Genomic DNA, 12,641 nt, shown 5'->3' on the forward strand with positions numbered 1-12,641 from the left:
GAGATCCGGATCAGAGATGAGCTAGCCAGCCGTACTCAGCATCCGGACGAGAGCCTCGTAGAATACATCCGCGCTCTCCAGGAGCTCTACTCCAGAGCCGACCCTACAGCGTCAGACGCGGAGAAGGTAGCTAGGGCAATCCGCCAGTGTCACCCTAGATTTAAACCCTACTTGCGCGGACGTGATTTCGCTGATCTAGAAGCACTTGCCAGAGAGGCGCGCATCGTTCAGGCGAGCTTGCTCGCCGAGTTGACGTATCGCCCCCCTCCACGCGCAGAGGAATCTCTGGAGCCGGGTTGCGCCCGGACAGGACGAGGCGCGGGAGCTTGCGACGACTCACGTACGCCGTACGTGGCCGTTACAGGACATAGGAGTGGCGCAACTGCTGTGCCCCACGCCATAGATCCCTTCGCTTTTGAACAGAGGCGCAGAGCAGCTAACGCGGGCTCTTCCAGGGCGCATCCCCGTAGGGGAGGCGGCGCAGCCGACCACCGCGGAGTCGCGAATCATTACGAGGGTCGCGGGAACTACAATGACCCCCGGCGCGACACTGCTTCGCGTGGTGGTAGCGGCGGACGCTCAGCACACAATGGCAGGAGACAGGTCAGGTGCTATAAATGCAATCAGCTTGGGCATATCAAGCGTCAGTGCACATTGACGGAAGCTCCCCCCCATGGGTCTCAGGGAAATGGGAGAGGCCGGCGCCACTAATTGGACTTCCCGACTCGCGGTTGCCGGTCGCTGCCGAGGCCCCTCATCAGTCTGCCAACGGGGCTGGAGTTGCGGTCAGCGACAGGTCGGTGTTTGCCCCGTCGGCATGTCGAACTCAGGGTTTGACATCTGAGAAGGGGCCGTACCCGCGCGTCGAGATCGGTGGTAACATTTACTACGCACTAATTGACACCGGTTTGACTCTTTCCCTAATCGGCGACAGAGTCTACGAAGACTGTCGCCGACGAGCACTTCACGTGCGAGAAGTTTCCACCGCGCTGCGTTTAGCAGCAGGATCGGCTAGGGCACAAAGCGCTATACGCCTTCACCTTAGCCTCGACGGCAGTCGAAGGAGGCAGCGTTTTCTCTATCTGCCAGGCATGCAAATCCCTGTGATTTTAGGACAGGACTTCGTCTGCCGGGAGGGGATTATCATAGACTTGAAGAATAACGGGTACCACTATAATCCGTTGACTCCCCTTATCCCCTTTGCCGTCCCATCGAGTTTCCGTCAGGACACAGAAAGCTCAATCGTCGGATCACGAGAGGAGCAAACACTAGCTGCGCGAGTCGTATCGGGAAACGTTGAAGCGATTGTCGCTTCTTACAACGGGCCGGTAGAACAACGCCGTAGGTTAGCAGACGCCTTGCATCGACACGCAGCTATGTTTACCGAGAGGCCGGGTCTTACAAACATTTTACAACACAGAATCGACACAGATGCTAGACCATGGGGTTGTAATCCCAGACCGTTGAGTGCGCACAAGCGAGCTCTCCTAGATAAGGCTCTCGATGAGATGATAGACACAGGGGCCGTGAGTCCGTCACAGAGCCCCTGGGCTTTTCCGGTAGTCTTAGCGCCAAAAAAAGACGGTACCGCTCGCCTCTGCGTTGACTACCGCCGACTTAACGAGATGACACGAAGGGATTCATATCCCTTCCCATCTATTGAGTCCATCATGTACTCGTTGTGTAGCGCGAGGGTTTTCACTACCTTGGATTGTAGAGGTTTTTTGCAGATCCAGGTAGCACCACACGATGTCCAGAAGACGGCGTTCACCTGTCACAGGGGTCTGTTTGAGTTTATCCGCCTTCCGTTCGGATTGTCTAACTCGCCATCGAGTTTCCAACGGCTTATGGACATCGTGCTGGGGGACGCGAAGTTCAACTTTGCCATGGCATACATGGATGATGTCGTCGTATTTTCAAAGTCATTCGAGGAGCACCTAGCAGACCTTGAGATTATCTTAAGCAGAATGAGCAAAGCGGGGTTAACGATTAATCCAAAGAAGGTCCAGCTCGCAGCCTCAAGGGTCAACCTCTTGGGTTTCGTCGTAGATGATGGTACCTTGAGGCCGAACGAGGATAAGTTGAGGGCCATTCTTGATTACCCACCACCGCGCGACGCGAAGAGCCTTCAAAGGTTCCTTGGAATGGTCGGTTTTTATCGGCAGTTCATTCCAGGGTGCGCTGGACTCACACGGCCACTGAACCTGCTGCTCCACAAAGGCTCGAGATGGGCCTGGGGCCGAGAACAAGAGGTAGCTTTCTCTTCCCTCACGAAGGCTATAGCAGCCACGGCCAGCCTGTGCCTGCCAGACCTTAACTGTCCGTTCGTGGTACAGACAAAGGCGAGCGACTACGGCGTCGGTGCGGTGTTATTGCAAGAACATGACGGACAGCTGCGCCCGGTGGCATTCGCCAGCCGAACCCTTACACCGCCAGAACGCAATTACAGCGTGACGGAGAAGGAGGGGCTGGCCGTCATGTTTGCTCTAAAGAAATTTGACCTGTATTTAGACGGGACCACCTTCGTCATTCAGACAGACCACGCCGCTCTCACCTGGATTCAAAGGTTGAAAGAGCCGGCGGGAAGGTTAGCTCGGTGGGCACTCACTTTGCAGCGATACTCCTATACTGTCGAGTACCGAAAGGGCTCCACCAACAAGGTTGCAGACGCACTTTCTCGGGCGCCCAATGATAGTGGTTGGAAGGAGGAGACGCAACCAGGGGATTGCGAGAGACAAGCTTCCCGCGCGGCCGCTCATAAGCGAGACAGCGGGAAGGGATCGATGCAACAGGAGCTTGTCGCAGTGTTAGGAGGCCGCACGAGGGAACAGAGGATCGTGGCTTAGGGTGAAGTGGTGAGCAAGGAAGAGCTTGTCGAGGCCCAAAAGGCAGATGGTTTTTGTCAGCGGGTGTTGGGGAAAATTGCGGAAATGGCAAGCAACTTCGGGAACGCTGGCGGTCAAGTTAACGAACATACTGATTCATACCTGCTGGGTCAAGACGGCTTATTGCTCCGCTACATTCCAACAATCGACGACGAGGAGGGGAACGACTCTTCGTTCAGGGTGATTCCTAGGAGGCTACGGAAGCGGTTTATTGGATACTTCCACGACTCGGCTTTGGCTGGTCATGGCAGCGGCAGCAAGACTTTTCATAAGTTATGTCGCGTCGCGACCTGGCCCGGGAATGAGACAGGACACACTCCGATAAGCCCGTAGCTGCCAAGCCTGCCAGAAAGCGAAGCCGCGAGGGGGAAAGCCCCCAGGCCTGATGCAGCCTGTAGTGAGTCACTACCCGTGGGAGATGGTTGCTTGCGACATCACCGGCCCACTTCCAAAAAGTCCCCGTGGGAACCAGTATTTATTGGTAATAACCGATCATTTCTCAAAATGGGTGGAGTTACACCCGCTGAGGAAGCTGGTCTCGGAGCGCATCTGGGAGAAGTTGTTGGAAACTTTCATGCGCTTCGGTACACCCACGTGTCTCATCAGCGATAATGCTAGCTATTTTACGAGCAGGACTCCTGCTTGGCGCTAAACATAAAGCACAAAAGGACGACACCATACCATCCTCAGGCTAATATCACTGAGAGAGTGAACCGAAACTTGAAGAGCATGCTGATCACACTAACGGAGAGACACAGGGACTGGGACGCACACATTGTCGAGATGGGGTTTGCAATCCGGACGACCGTTAACAGATCGACTGGGTTAACGCCTGCGCTTCTAAACTTGGGTAAGGAGCTATCGTCTCCGCTGGAGAACGGGTTACGAAATAACCAAGGTCCGACAGAACGCCCACTCTCTAAATACGCGGCGGAGTTGAAAGTTCGCCTTTCGAATGCGTTGCACGACGCCAGAGAGAACCTCGTTGCAGCAAAAATCGAACAGGCGGCCCAGTACGATAAGACTCATCGTCACCTGGAGTACAAGGTGGGGGACTTGGTCCTCAGGAGAACCCATCCTTTGAGCAATGCAGCGAGCGGATTCGCAGCCTCACTTGCTCCGAAGTGGCAAGGGCCCTACGTGGTAAAGGCACGACTGTCACGTCTTACCTACAGGCTCGTTCAGGAAAATGCGAGCGAGGAGTCTGGGCCGGTCCACATCACAGACCTAAAAAAGTACCATCTTCGTGATCGGGATGACGATGAACGAGAACAAAACGAGGGATCCTCCGTTCCGCGTGACTCTCGCACGCGACCGGCAACGCGGCCTAAGCGCGGTAGCCGAACAATGCGCGAACCCGTCGGTGAGAGATCCGATAGGTGCTCTGCGCGGCGCTATAATCTGCGGCCTAGAACTTGATCTAATCTTTGCAAGATGTTAATAGAGCTTGTTCTGTTCAGAAATGCCCCCCCGGAGGAACCAGAATGGGCGGCGCCATCCAGGAGGGCGACCTTCCACCTCCCGTGATACCGGCGGAGTCAGCCGGGCCAACTCCCAGGGTGGTCAACCCTTCGAACGCTGGACCAGCCAGCCCAACCCACCGGGTGGTTAACCCGTTCGGCAGGTGACAGGCCAGACCGACGACCGACAGGGTGGTCAACCCGTTCGGCAGCGGACCGGCCAGACCAACGGACAGGGTGGTCAACCCGGTTGGCGAAGAACAAGGCGGACCAACCAACAGGGTGGTCAACCCGGTTGGCAGAGGCGGGGTGATCAACCCTGGCCTCGATCATATCAACAGAGGCAGGTCGGCGGAGACGTGGAGCACCGGAGAGCCTCGAGTGACCAGGCGGGCAGACGAGAATCCACCCCACGAGGAGAAGCGGTCTCGACGGCGGCTGGAGAACCAGCCCGGCGCAAGCCACCTCGCCACACCGTGGCCACCTGGACGGCCCAGGACGGCCAAGAGGCCGTCCACTTCGTGTCCAGGGTGTGATGGAGAAACCAGCCCCGTCCAAACCCTTCCCAGCTGCCCGCCCAGATCCCACAGCCCTTCCAGGGACATACCCTACCGCCCTTCTCGCTTTCGGAAGACGACCCAGACGCCTGCTGGCTGTGCCAAGTCCCTGTCATCCACCAGGACACCCACGAAGCCAGCCACCGGCATGGGGACTTTCTAAAGAGGATGGGCCGTCCCGCCTCCGTTGCGGCGGCAGTCCAGCTACTCCGCCGGAACCGGCCAGAGTTCCTTGCCCCAGCGGCCTTTGGCGCAGCTCAAGCCGACCGGGTCAACACACCATGTCCTGCTCCGGTCGACGAGGAAAAAAACATACCCGTCGGCCGGGACCAGGCCCCCGGCCCCTCCACCGAGCGCGCACCGGCCCCTCCGGCACAAGCTTCCCGTTTAACAGCTGCGGCCCCATCCGCGTCTACCGGCACCAGCGACGAGGAGATGTACGAACTGGAGGAATACTTCAAAGAAAACCCATCCACACCAGTCGTCCAGAGCCCTCGGGGAGCCGAAGCTTGAAGGGAGGGGAGTGTGGGGGACAGTGAGCGGACTGCGTGTAGAAGACGGCGCCAGGAGAGAGGAAGACGAAGGGGCGAGGCTCGTGGAAAAGGGCGCGTGAACAGAGTTGGAAGAGCCGTGACGAACGCAAGAGGCGGTACGGAACGAGCCCAGGGAAGACCCGGACCACAAGGCAGCCTTGGCCCCCGCAGCACAACTTAAGTATCGATAAAGTGTTTGTCCATCATAGCGCTCCTTGTGTGACTTCCTCGGGGCGAGTAGAACTCGGCCTGATCGGGAATTGACAGGCGACCCACAAAGGTCAGCTCATGTACCAGCACTAGCGCATTAAAAGTATCGTACGCAGCACCCCTTCCCTAAATACCTGCTGTATTAGCCTACGAGGAAGCTTGCATCGTACATAAAACAACATGAATAGACTATGTTATTCATGAACTCCCATCTTTTGTAACAGTGGACAATCTAGAAAAAAATATTGTATAGTCTGAACTGGGTAAAATTTCTACTTTTAGACATGTATAGTATGTGCGCTCTAACCCAGAATAAATGGCACACGCCAAAATTTGCACAGAATTACATAAAAAAATATTAGAAAAACACAGGCTATATTTAAACATGAAACAAACAATGTAAAAAACGTAGAAAAAATATGTTAAAAACATTTAAAAATGATTACGATAAGTTTATGTTATTTTTTTCATAGACACATAAAAAAGCTTTTAGCCAATTTTTGCAGCTCCTGGCATGTATTTTTTTACCCCCTTTAAAAGCTCTGCTCGCATGTCTAGGACCCGCAAAATATCGACTAGCTGCACTGGGTCGCCCAGCGACAGCAGGAAGTACTCGTGCGAGTCTATATCCTGGTGTCTCTTTGGCCTATTATTGATATCTTCCAGTTCTTCCAAAACCGGATCCTGCACCTTTTTTTTAGGGGGGGGAGGCGTTAATATTTAGCACTACAAAAGCTCATCGTTCTTTTTGCCGGGTTGGTAGCACCCCTGGGAGCAGTGTTGGGGCTCGCTGGCACCTCAGCACATTCCAAAGAGCTCCTGTTTGGCAGCACTCGAGGTGCTTGCAGGGCTGTCTGTGCACTGCACGTCCTCCACGATCACCGTGTCCACATATCCGCTTGGATCCGGTGCTTCGTTAAGGTCAGCAGTGCGCTCCAGCAGGTCCTCCGCACAGTCATCTTGTAGGATGCCTCTCCCTTCGTACACCACCTGCACGGCCATATTTCCAGAGGTCCTGCATAAAAGTATTCCAGGAAACATGTTTTGTACTGCATCCCTTAAAAATGCCCATAAAAGGCCTCGATTTATCTCTGTATGTCCCCCTCTAGGAAGAACTCCACAAATGTAAAAAAACGTGTACTGGCGATGGGCGACGGTGTCCCTCAGTAAGAGCGCATGGTCGAAGTAGGGCAGCGTGACCTCGGAAATGGCGTCCTCTGCTCCAGCACCGCTCCTCTGTTGCTTTGCCAACTCGGCCACGTACCGGATAAACCGGTCCCTCGGTGATTTCCATCGCCTGTGCACGAGAATAAGGCTCCGTGAGGGAAATCAGCAGTTTATAAAGTAATTCTTTAATATCCTAAGAGGAATGACATATTTACTCATATCGCAGGTTACGTATAACAGTTTGCAAACAAATAATTCCAGAAAGAAAAAAAAAATTTCAATGCAACTCCAGTTTTTTTTTTTTTTTTTTCGAAACTTGGAACTGGCTTGCGGTTTCCACTTGTGCTTTTCATCAAACTTTTTTTCCCGCACATATAGCCATGTGAACGGGAAAGAAGTTTATTCGATCTTCTTTTGCCACTTCCTTAAGCAAGATAAAAATTTACAAAATACCCCCAGAATGTTTCAAAATGCCCGTTTTCTCCCTTTTTTTTTTGGGGGGGGGGGGGGGGGGGCGGTGTGTGTGTGCGTGGGGGGGGGGGGGGGGGGGGGGGAGTAGTTGGCGTCTTCCTGCCGTTTTGCGAACAGCCTTCCCGTGTAGGCGGTTTCGGCACTGGGTAGGCCTGTCGACTTGGAGGCAAATAAATTAACACTCAAAGTGAATAGCAATAATTGTCCCTTCTGTTGCTTACAAAACTTTTTCTTTTTTTATCTTTTTGATACAAACGGCGCCGAAGTTAACACCCATCACCCGACACCCAGGGTGGCGGGCTTCTTCGAACCGATCCTGAACCGCGCGTCCGCTCATCGTAACCGCTGTGGTCGTAGTTGTGGCGGCGGGAGACCTTCGAGGACCATTCTGGGTGTCGTATTCTCTCGTAGGACGCCATAAGGCAGGTTCGAGATGCCCTAGTACTTGCGCGTACTGGATTTTTCATTTTTTATTTATTGCGTTAGATGACAAGCGCAGAAGTTGCGCTCCGTCTTCTGACGGTTTCACCTTCCGCTCCCTCTCGGCCAATGTAGTAGCCCTATTTTGTTACGTGTACGACCCTTGCCTGTTCCTCGCCGTTTTTCGCGTCCATCACTTGAAGAAGGGCGTCCGCCCGAAACGTCGCGTATTCCTTCCCGTCCACGTATTTTTCTCGAGTAGCACAACCACATATTTGCAATTTCGTGCTTAGGCAAGCACCGGCAACTCTCCCGCGTTTTTTTATTTTTTTTTTCGCCCGAGCTCCGAATGTTTGGGCGAGGGGGCGCCAGGCCATGGAGTTATAGTAAACGTAAAAAGTGGCCGCTGAAGCCCTATTGCGGCCCAGCTGTTAGGATTCACAACACCCGCTAGCTGGCGAACCGGTGCCTGATTATTTCTATAGTCGTTATATTTGTACCAATAAGGAATAGTTTTACTTTGATTGATCTATTTCTAAAACAATTAGTAGTTTCGAACGTTTTCAGAAGTATGACAACGACTGCGACTGGACTTGGGCAAGACGCACGACCTGGCAGCTGCCATAACCACAGCTAAGGTGGCGGGGGACGGATCCGGATTGTTGTTGCTGTCATTGAGTGGATTTCTCGACGTTCTTTCTCTGTGGCGAAGGTGAGACGGTAAAAGCACAATCACCTGGAGAGCGTTTCCGGCTCTTGAGAGTCAGCTGCGTCGCCGAAAGCTATTTTCTGTTTCCTATATATTCAAGCGAGCTGACGCTACAAACACGAACGTGTTCTCTGGAACGACGCTTTCACTTCACGATCGTGTGTACATTGCAGGTTCGTTTGAAGTGTCGAGCTCGCCCTCGTAGTTCCTGCTTTACTCGCCTTTGCGGTGAATTGTAGTGCACATTTCCACGAACGCCTGCAGACCATTTATCTCTCTTATGGTTGTCCTTTGGGGTCAATTAATGCTTGTGCTGTACTCAACTCTCGTACGGTTTTCCCCTTCTTTCCTCTGTTCAGTGAAGAGGTCTTAATTTTATTTGCATATTCTTCAGGGTCTGCTCTGAAATTTTGAGTTCACGCGTACATTTAAGCGATAGATTCCTACCTAAATTCAAAATTTTAGGTAGTTACGGCAGACTAGTTGGTGTAAGCTGCGGCCTAATACGAACGAAATCAATTATATTAGATATCCAACCATTCGTATAGCAGCTATCTATGTCTCTAGTCATGTAGTGAAAGAAAGCGCCTAAACAGGAAGCCGAGACTAACTTCACGACAGCCGTTTGGTGCGCTGACAGTCAAGTGAGCCGCTGGAGACTACGGGAGTGCCCTTAGCGAAAAGTCAGTCAAAATCAGTATACTGAAAGTATACTAATAGTGAACTTAGGGTATGTACTGAAATGGTACTAGTTTCACACTTTTATGAAACAATATAGTATAGTTTTAGTACACCCCAAGGACATATGCAGTATACCATAAGTGCACCTCGAGTGTACTTTTAGCATACTATGAGTGCACGTTTAGTGCACTACATGTATGCTTTTAGTGTACTAAATGTACACTACCAGTACATATATGCGGAGTGTACCAGATAACTTGCACCAAACTTTAAAAAAAAAACGGAGCGTTCTGCGGGAGTCAAACCAACTGTACGCTGTTAGAAAGTCTCTTGCGAAATTGCACGTAATTGTTTTAGTGCGCCTATTTATTTAATTAAGAGTAACAAGCTAACTTTTGAAATCTTCGTTTACAAGCCGAGGTGTGAAATGGAAAGTTGTAGAGCGCATTAAGAAACACCCAATTAAACCATTTTCAACAAGGTGCACTTTGCATGCTCCTTTTTCCTAGCCTTCAAAAAAACGCCCGCGAAATACAAAAAAATGCCGCGTGACAACCCGCTTCCCCAATCACGGCGTGCGAGCGCGCCGCGAATGTGCGTTCTTTGAAGGCCGCAAAAAAGCACGAAAATGTATTATGTTCCAAACACTTTAATTGGGTATTTCTCAATGCGCCCTGCAACTTTACAATTGACATCTTGGCCCTTAAAAGAATATTTGAAAGGTTAGCTCATTAATCTTAGTTATTTACATAACCAGGCGCATTAAAAAAATCCGTGCACTTTCTCAAGACGTTTGCTAACGACAGTTGATTTCACTCCTGCAGAGCGCTCCGTTGTTTTCCTAAACATGGTGCAAGTTATCTGGGACGTCTTGTATGTGGGGCGATCTGAATGGAAAGAGCGGTCTCTAATTGGCCAGAAAAATCGGCGCCTGCATTTAAAAAACTGACTTTTCAAAGGTGTTTCTATGAACGGCTGGATTCCAACTTGTGAAATTTCATGACATATAGCTCCATACTTGTGAAATGTTCAGAAACGCCGTTGACAACTTAATTGATGTTAATGCAGGGGCGCCACCATCGGAAGATGGAAATCTCGATCGACTGTGTTGGCATGTTCAATGTTGCAATGGTCAAGCTCTTTTCACGTGAATTGAGATGTTTTAGAGTTTTGCAAGATAAATCCACACCATGAAACACTCGGTGAAGGCGCCGATTTCTCCAGACGCTTTCACAGCGAGCTGCTATTCATAACACCACTTCGCTTATGCGGTTCAGAAGCTGATTTGCGCTGCATGTGACTATGCAAGGTGGAGTATCTTATGGTGTATTATTAGCCGTGGTTTCCTCGGCCTCCTGTCCTTTTGCTTGCTGTGGAGGCATATATCTGAAACAGCATTTAGTGCGCCGAGACCTGCATTAAAAAAAAAAAAAAAACAACAACAAAAAAACACTGGATTATCATACAAACCTAATTTGTCTACTATCCTATGAGACAGCATGCAAGTGGCGGTGCACTTTGAAAACAAAGATATGTGCATGCTTTTGCATCAGCAGCATCAAGCACTTGGTGCAATCGCTCCCGATCGTATTGCTTCCGAATAGTGCTAACAGTTTTTTACAGTAAACTTTTATTCTTCAATAAGGGTAAGAAATACAGTTCAGGGAAAATGAAAGCTATATTTGCAGTAAAAGGAGACTTTCCCATTGATAAATATAGTAAAAATGACTAGATAAAATAATTAATGAGAAATTAAATAACGCTACTTTCCGTGGCGCACAATGTAGCTAAATTCTATATTTCTGATTTTTCGAGGCGTAGTCCATGTTGTTGCATTTGCGACGTAAGTATGCTCTCACAGTGCCAGTCGTTTCCCCGGGGAACTTTTGGACGACGTGGTCTGAAATGAGAAATAAAGCATCACTTTGTCACATTATGTCAGCTATACCGAGTGATATTTCTGAATCAACAGGTTTTTAGAAAAAAAGGAGCTCACTGCCACGTTGATGCAGCCTTTAGAGTGCCGTGCGACTCGGCGGGCATCACATCGGTGGATAACCGTGGCAACATTTTTATTAATTAACTAAAAACCGTGAATTACCTTTTTAACGGTTCTGTATTAGAGGTAGTCATTATAATAGCCTAACCCAATCAAAACTATTCACGAAACAGCAAGGGGCTTTGAGATATTTATTTATCAACTTTTGCGCTTTTTTCGCCCCAATCAAGAACCACTCACGGCAGGAGCGGGGAAAGTGGAGTGACTAAGCGGTTTTGGGCGCTCGTCAGTAGCTTAGAGGTGTGACGTCGGCCCATCCACGAAGGACACATTGTCGGGAGGTCTCCGTCACTATTTTATGCACTCATAAGTACATAGCTTCCGTCGCCTTTACCGCACATTTGTCTGGAATCGGACGAAGAAAACACAAAACTTGACCGATTAATATTTCAGAGCTCCTTGCTGGTTCACGAATGTTTTCAGTTGGTTAGGCTCTAATGATCGCTGTCTTTAAAACTGCAATTTCAACATGGCTCATGAAACCCCTTCGTGTTCAGCCAGCTTCGCATTAAACCAAATTAAAACCCGCTTCGTAGGTATCTCCTGCATGCCATCGAACTAGCATAATCTGCAGGAACTAGCACGAATGGTAGAAATTTGTACTACTCACTTCGTCCCAATGTAAAAAGCATCAATAAAATAAAAAAAGTTACATTTTGGTTAATTAGTCAAAATATTGCTGCGGTTATCCGCCATTTAATGTCAACCGAGGCGCACAAACGCAGTGAAGACGGCATCCATGAAAGAGTGAGCACATTTTCCCTCAAAATCTATTTCAAATAAAAAATATCGCCCCCTATAATAATGCATAGCACACCAACATTATGGATTCGCAGACATGTACTGGCCTCTAACCAACCAAGAGTAGGCCATGCAAATTGACTTGTCGTTTTTCCTGGACCATTTAAGCAGCAACATATGCTTCCACATTTTCCCCTCTTGACAATGCAGGCGATATGACATGCATCCTGCCTGGCCATAGTGTATTTGCAATTAACCAAAATTAATGAAAGCTTTGAATTAATACTTTACAGTAAAGCAATGGTTTGCGATTCCATATGCTTTGAGAGCACTTTCTTGCTCTTACTGAGTAGAGCGATTTGTACCTTATTCGTTCATGAAGAGCTCTATCTTACCTAAGCTTCAAGATTCACATTTATGCTATTCCTGCACAAAATTGGGCAAAAAATATGTGTGGGAACCAGAAACAGGTTTTAGCCCACCTGTGCAGACAGCAGACACAAAAATTACATTGTATGCAACTTGACGATGAGGATAAAGTGGTCATGGTGTCTGCCAAATTACTTCTTTAAAATTTCTTGACTTTTCCTGTTTGCCTGCTTTGGTTGAATTTCCTCATTCTCACAAAATAATACAAATGACATTACCCACAATGTCCTCTACAGAGGCCTTAGGTAGTGCCTCTTTGCCACTGACTGTGCCAGTGAGGCAACATGTAGCCAATGTCTCTTTGCCGAAAACCATCACT

At 49.7% G+C, this 12,641-nt stretch overlaps 1 pseudogene; it reads right to left on the reverse strand.

Annotated features, from left to right (window-relative positions):
* Positions 1–6,134: 6,134 nt before the first annotated feature.
* The window catches only part of LOC115331054, a 29,440-nt pseudogene continuing 22,933 nt past the window's right edge, over positions 6,135–12,641 (reverse strand).

Source organism: Ixodes scapularis, unplaced genomic scaffold (assembly GCF_016920785.2).
Source record: "Ixodes scapularis isolate PalLabHiFi unplaced genomic scaffold, ASM1692078v2 ptg000476l_1__unscaffolded, whole genome shotgun sequence".
Taxonomy (NCBI): Eukaryota; Metazoa; Arthropoda; class Arachnida; order Ixodida; family Ixodidae; genus Ixodes; species Ixodes scapularis.